The sequence below is a fragment of the Camelina sativa genome, chromosome 10 (assembly GCF_030686135.1).
Source record: "Camelina sativa cultivar CO46 ecotype springtype chromosome 10, ASM3068613v1".
Taxonomy (NCBI): domain Eukaryota; kingdom Viridiplantae; phylum Streptophyta; class Magnoliopsida; order Brassicales; family Brassicaceae; genus Camelina; species Camelina sativa.
The window spans coordinates 10,280,613-10,286,980 of NC_141889.1; the positions used below are offsets into that span (position 1 = coordinate 10,280,613).

Below are 6,368 nucleotides of genomic sequence, written 5' to 3' on the forward strand. Positions count from 1 at the left end.
CGTGCCCCACCTCCCAACACTCTAGATCCGCCCTGTCTACACACAAAAAAAACAGAGTAGCATCGACACTCGCAGTGACATCAAAGGGTAAACTGTAAACATAACAATAATAACACTACTGTTTTCAAATTTTCATAATTTTCTGATCTACTAACTTACTGTATGAGACTGTGGGAGTGGGACATGTCGTTTTTAAGACTATTCCGATTTCCGACATAGAACAGTTAATTGTTGAACTTGTTATCAATGGTTTGGGACACCTCAAATAAAAATGAATGCACGTGAGTTACGAGTTTCAACTAATCCATTTACTTATTACTAAGTAGTAAATTACACAGTAACACATTATTTTTGCTGTAAACTACAAAAGCCCAACATTATTTCATTTTATGGGCTCACACAACAATTATAATCCATGAATCGATTAAAATAAAAATCATACCATAATTGAACTCATCTTGATTCAAATTTATTTGGCTTTCGTTTGATCTTTAGATTGGATGGGATCGAAAAATATACCACTACAGTTGATATGATGTTTAAACAAAAAATTAAACTACCTAGTGCCTAGAGCAATGTAAAAATGTCTTTAATCCAAGCTTAAAAAGTGTTGACCAAAAAAACATTTAACCAATTGTTATCCTCCGTTTCATACTATCGAATGTTTACAAATTTCTATCCAACTTTTTGATTAATTTTATATTTTATATTATGCAGTTTTGTTTATGATTGGTTAAATTTTGTAAAAGTAACTATTTCTTAGTATGCGTCTTTTAAGTAAAACATCCTATATTTTGAAACGGAGGAATATAATTTTGTAACGTCTATAAAATCAATCATGTGATTAGTTCAAAAAGGTTACCCCAAAAAAAGTCGATCTTACATTTATATATTTGTTAGGTAATTTATGGACACACATCATTTAATTAACATTATTACTATTTTCAAAGTGTTAGTAAAAACAGTGTATTAAAAACTCGTAGGGATGAGCTGTGCAAAAGACATCGTCTCTCTCTCTCACTTATACTTCATTTCCCTCTTCACTATCTCTTCTTCTTCACTGCAAACTTTCTCCACAAATGTCATGAAGCAATGAAGACGAAGATGATGATGAAGACGACCATGTCTCAGATCTATGTTCTTCTTTTCACCTTCTTCTTCTTCTCGACGAGCCTCTCTCACTCTCTTCCACTCACTTTCAATGGCAATCTCTCCGACAACGAAGTCCGGCTAATCACAAAACGTCAGCTTCTCTACTACCGCGACGATTTCGGCGACCGCGGCGAGAATGTCGTCGTCGATCCGACTCTTGTCTTCGAGAATCCACGGCTCCGTAACGCATACGTAGCTCTCCAAGCTTGGAAACAAGCTATTCTCTCTGATCCCAACAACTTCACCACCAACTGGATCGGCTCTAACGTTTGCAGTTACACCGGAGTCTTCTGCGCTCCGGCTTTGGATAACCGCCGGATCCGTACCGTCGCCGGGATAGATCTCAACCACGCTGACATTGCTGGCTACTTGCCTCAAGAACTCGGTTTGTTAACGGATCTCGCTTTGTTTCATGTTAATTCAAACCGGTTTTGTGGAACCGTACCGCATCGGTTTAATCGGCTTAAGCTTTTGTTCGAGCTTGATCTTAGTAACAACCGGTTTGCCGGTATATTCCCTGCCGTTGTTCTCCAGTTACCGTCGTTGAAGTTTCTGGATCTGAGGTTCAACGAGTTCGAAGGACCTGTGCCGAAAGAGCTCTTCAGCAAAGATCTAGATGCGATTTTTATTAACCATAACCGGTTCCGGTTCGAGTTACCGGATAATTTGGGAGATTCTCCGGTTTCAGTCATCGTCGTGGCGAATAATCACTTTCACGGTTGTATCCCGACGAGTTTGGGTGATATGAGGAACCTTGAAGAGATCATCTTCATGAACAATGGGTTTAACTCTTGTTTGCCGTCTCAGATCGGGCGGTTGAAGAATGTAACGGTATTTGATTTCAGTTTTAACGAACTTGTTGGGCCGTTACCGGCGAGTGTTGGCGGGATGGTTTCGTTGGAGCAGCTGAATGTGGCGCATAATAGATTCTCCGGTAAGATTCCGGCGAGTATTTGTCAGTTGCCGAGGCTGGAGAACTTTACTTTCAGTTATAATTTCTTCACTGGAGAACTGCCGGTGTGTCTGGGGTTGCCTGGGTTTGATGATCGGCGTAATTGTTTGCCGGCGAGACCTGCGCAGAGATCTCCGGGACAATGTGCGGCTTTCTCTTCTCTTCCCCCAGTTGATTGTGGATCGTTTGGGTGTGGTCGTTCTTCTCGGCCTCCGGTTGTTGTCCCGTCACCGCCGACAACATCTTCACCTGGTTCGCCTCCGTCAACTCCTGGTTCACCACCGTCATCACCTGGTTCCCCTCCGTCAGCTCCTGGTTCTCCTCCGTCAACACCTGGTTCCCCACCGTCAGCTCCTGGTTCACCTCCGTCAACGCCTGGTTCACCGCCGTCGACGCCTGGTTCCCCTCCGTCAGCTCCTGGTTCACCTCCGTCGACGCCTGGTTCACCGCCGTCAACTCCTGGAACTCCGCCGTCAACTCCTGGTTCCCCTCCGTCACCGTCTATTTCTCCGAGTCCTCCATCGCCATCTAGTCCACCAACTCCGGTATCACCTGGGCAACATTCACCACCATTTTTCCCAAGTCCACCATACACAGGCCCGTCTCCGCCGTCAACTCCAGGACATCCTTCACCGCCTATGATTCCTAGTCCTCCCAGCATTGTACCGTACCCGCCGTCAACTCCACCCTCAACACCTTCCCCTCTGCCTCCGTCTTACTCTCATACGCCGCCACCTCCACCGTCAACAGGATACTCTCCTCCATCACCACCGCTACTACCTCCGCCAACATATGCTCCGTTCCCATCACCCCCACCTCCTCCGCCGCCAACATACAATCCACCGCAGCCAACTCCATCACAACCACCGCAAGCTCCAGTTTACTACATTCCCCCTCCTCCACCTCCCCCTCACTCACAGTTGTCACCACCATCACCAACCCCCTACTACTACAGCTCACCACCACCGCCGCCTCATTACTCATTACCGCCACCACCCCATTCACCAGCACCATGCATAGAATACACACCACCTCCACCTCCAGCCGCCCATTACAAGCCTCCGCCGCCACCACCGGAGCACTACAGTCCTCCACCGTCACCACCGGTTTACTACTACAACTCACCGCCACCACCACCAACAGTACACTACAGTCCCCCACCTCCACCACCACCAACAGTACACTACAGTCCCCCACCTCCACCGGTAATTCATCACAGCCCACCACCGCCGTCTCCAGCATACGAGGGACCACTGCCGCCGATTCCCGGAATATCATACGCTTCACCACCACCGCCTCCCTTCTACTGATTCTTTTTTTTTTTTTTTATCAGAATTTTCTCAAAAACGGGTCCTACCACTTATGCTAAAACCCGAAGCCGAAAACGATGTCGTCTCAGATTGATGGAAACATCAGACACACGCCGTCGTTTTACCCATTTCTTGCCGAGAGAGAGAGGGGTACGTACGTACGCGTGGTTGGTTGGATATTCTCCGAAAGATTTATTTTGAGGGTGTGAAAAAAATTTTAAAAAGAGGAAAATTAGGGTTTGCAGGTAAAAAAAGTTGTATGTAACTAGAGGGAAAATTATACTAAGATATATGGAGCAACCTCATCTTTATGCTCCTTATTACTCGTCTATTTAACTAATATAATAAATATCATTTTTGCTCAATATGTCCCTTTTTAAAATTAAACTCTTATCTTTTTTTTTTGGATTTCTTTGTGGCTTTTGTATTTATAATTTGATTTATTAGAAAATATATATATTTATGGCATATGTAGTTTTTATCTCTAAAATTATATGATACATGCATGAAACATTGAAAACGTATGTGCGAGACTTGAGTGTGAATCCGGGAGTGTGAAGTAAAGTCATACTAATAATAATACAAATCCGGTCCAGCACGAAACGCACTGTTTTGAATGATGAAGCAAAAGTAGGGAGTAGGGACAATGTCACATGTGCCCAGCACCACGTACCTGACTGACTACTTTGTATTTGGAATTTATTACACCATCAGATCCTTGACTGCCGCTTTAATTATTTTTTCTGAAAACATTTAAATACTTACATCTGTATTATTATAGTACAGTACTATTTAATTTAAGATTTGTACTTGTGATTAATTATTATGAGATTATGATAATATATATATATATATATTTTATTGACTAATTAGAATTGCCTCCCAGAATCTATAATTGTCACTTTGTCCAGGAAAAAAAAGCTACTTCGTGTGAAAAAGAATTGCCTCGGGTGGAATAATTTGGGTGAAATTGAATACTAGTTCCTCTTTCCCAAGTTATGTTTATTTTACAAACTCAGTATTTTTTTCTTTTGTTAAAGGATATTCAAATTTAAATAAAAAAAGAAGAAAAAAGTTTCACAGAACTCATTTAGAGGCCCAGATGATATACCAATAGTTAGTTAAGAGAAATAATGAAACTCAGCATTAGAAATGAACTAGACTTGAACCAGATGATTAGAATTGAACAAGAGTGACAGTTGGGAATTTAACCACTCCAAACCACCTTTATAAGAGCATTGATTGGTAATGGAAAATTTGAGCCGAACATCTTCTTTGTTATCCTGCGGCGGGTGTTAGGTATTCTCAAAGAGAGTACGACATCACACACCAGATCCAGTGAACCAGTGACGGAGCAAATCCAATGAGAGGGTCGGGTTGGAGTCCCGGAAGCTTAGTGATCTGTCCCTGATGAGTCTATCGATCTGAGAGATGAGATGGTCAGTCGATTTGAAGTTGTTTCGGTGCAGCCGATGGTTCATTTCCGTCCAGATACAGTAGATCGTGGCCTGCCAAGCGATTAGTAGGAGTTTCTTTGCTACCGAGAGCCCCTAAAGCTAGTGAGGCTTAGTAATGTTTCAGACCATGATCGAAAAGGAGTAAAGGAGCATCGAAGGGCAGTGGGATTCCAGAGTGACCAACTGAATGAGCAGTTAAACAATAGGTGATCGCGACTTTCATCCTCAGAGGCACATAGCAAACATACCGAGTCAACCTCCAAACCCCAGTTTCTCAACCTGTCTCGCGTAGGGCTTCTGTTGAGAACAAATAACCAAGTAAGAAACATATGCTTCAGGATGCCACCTGAACACCAGACAATTTTATGCCATGGCACGATAGGCAACAAATCCTTAAGTGCCTTGCAGATCTTGCCAGTAGTATGACTATCTTTCATTTGGTCGTTGATCCACCAATGGTAATTGTCTTCCTACTCCGTCAGTTGAATAGCCGATAGTTCTATATGGTAGTTGACTTGAGGATCCGATCTTGCAAGAGGTAACCGCCAGCTTCCTCGACACCATAGCTCCGCAAGTTTCCGATATCTCGGGATGCCTAGTGGCCCTTCTTCCTGTAGGTATGTCAACATTTTTCCAAGTTTGCACCAGTGATCAGTCCAAAATAAACAACTCTGACCATTACCCACATTCAACCTGATCCAAGGATAAACCTCGTCCCTCAGTTTCAACAGCTTATTTGCTAACCAGGAATAGCGAGTGCTTGGCTTTCTGGTCCAGAAGTTAATGAGACAACCAGATAGAACAACACCCTTGAACCAAGCCTTGTTCCAAACTATTAAATCACGAATGCCTAATCCTCCTTCCTCTTTTGCAGTTACCACTGTTTTCCATGCGACCCTAGCATAGTGGTGTCCTTCAGTAGTACCTTTCCATAAAAAGGCACTTGAGAGCGAATTCAAGATCTCAATGCACCTTTTGGGTAACACAAAAGCTGAGCACCAAAAGTTGGAGATACCGGCAATGACTGTATTTAGTAACTGAAGCCTACCAGCAAACGACAAGGAGTGGGTTGACCAAGCATTGAATCTGCTTTTTACTGTTTGAATCAACGGGGCACAGTCAAGCAGGGTAAGTTTCTTCGTGCAAAGTGGAACTCCCAAATAACGTGTTGGTAGTTGTCCATGGCTGATACCAGTTTCTGTTTTTATGTGTTCAATTTCATCTTGGGAGAGGCCTGAAGTGAAGAAGCTAGTCTTGGGGATACTTATTGCTAGTCCTGAAGCAGCTTCAAAATCTTTGAGAATCTGCATGACGTTTTTGCCCGAAGTGGGGGAACCATCTACAAAAATCAACAAATCATCTGCAAAACATAAGTGAGTGAGCTTTTGTTCCTGACATTTATGGTGATACTGGAATGATCCTTCCATTGCAGCTTTGTCCAACATGACATAGAGACAATTCATTGCAAGTACAAAGAGATACGGCGAGAGTGGATCA

The 6,368-nt window shown here is 43.1% G+C and overlaps 1 pseudogene across 1 annotated transcript; it reads left to right on the top strand.

The window, feature by feature from the left end:
* Positions 1 to 847: 847 nt before the first annotated feature.
* Positions 848 to 3,779, top strand: LOC104718446 (leucine-rich repeat extensin-like protein 4 pseudogene; annotated as a pseudogene). The gene has a single exon (XR_015568999.1). The product of XR_015568999.1 is annotated as a leucine-rich repeat extensin-like protein 4 pseudogene (transcript).
* The last annotated feature ends 2,589 nt before the right edge of the window (positions 3,780 to 6,368 follow it).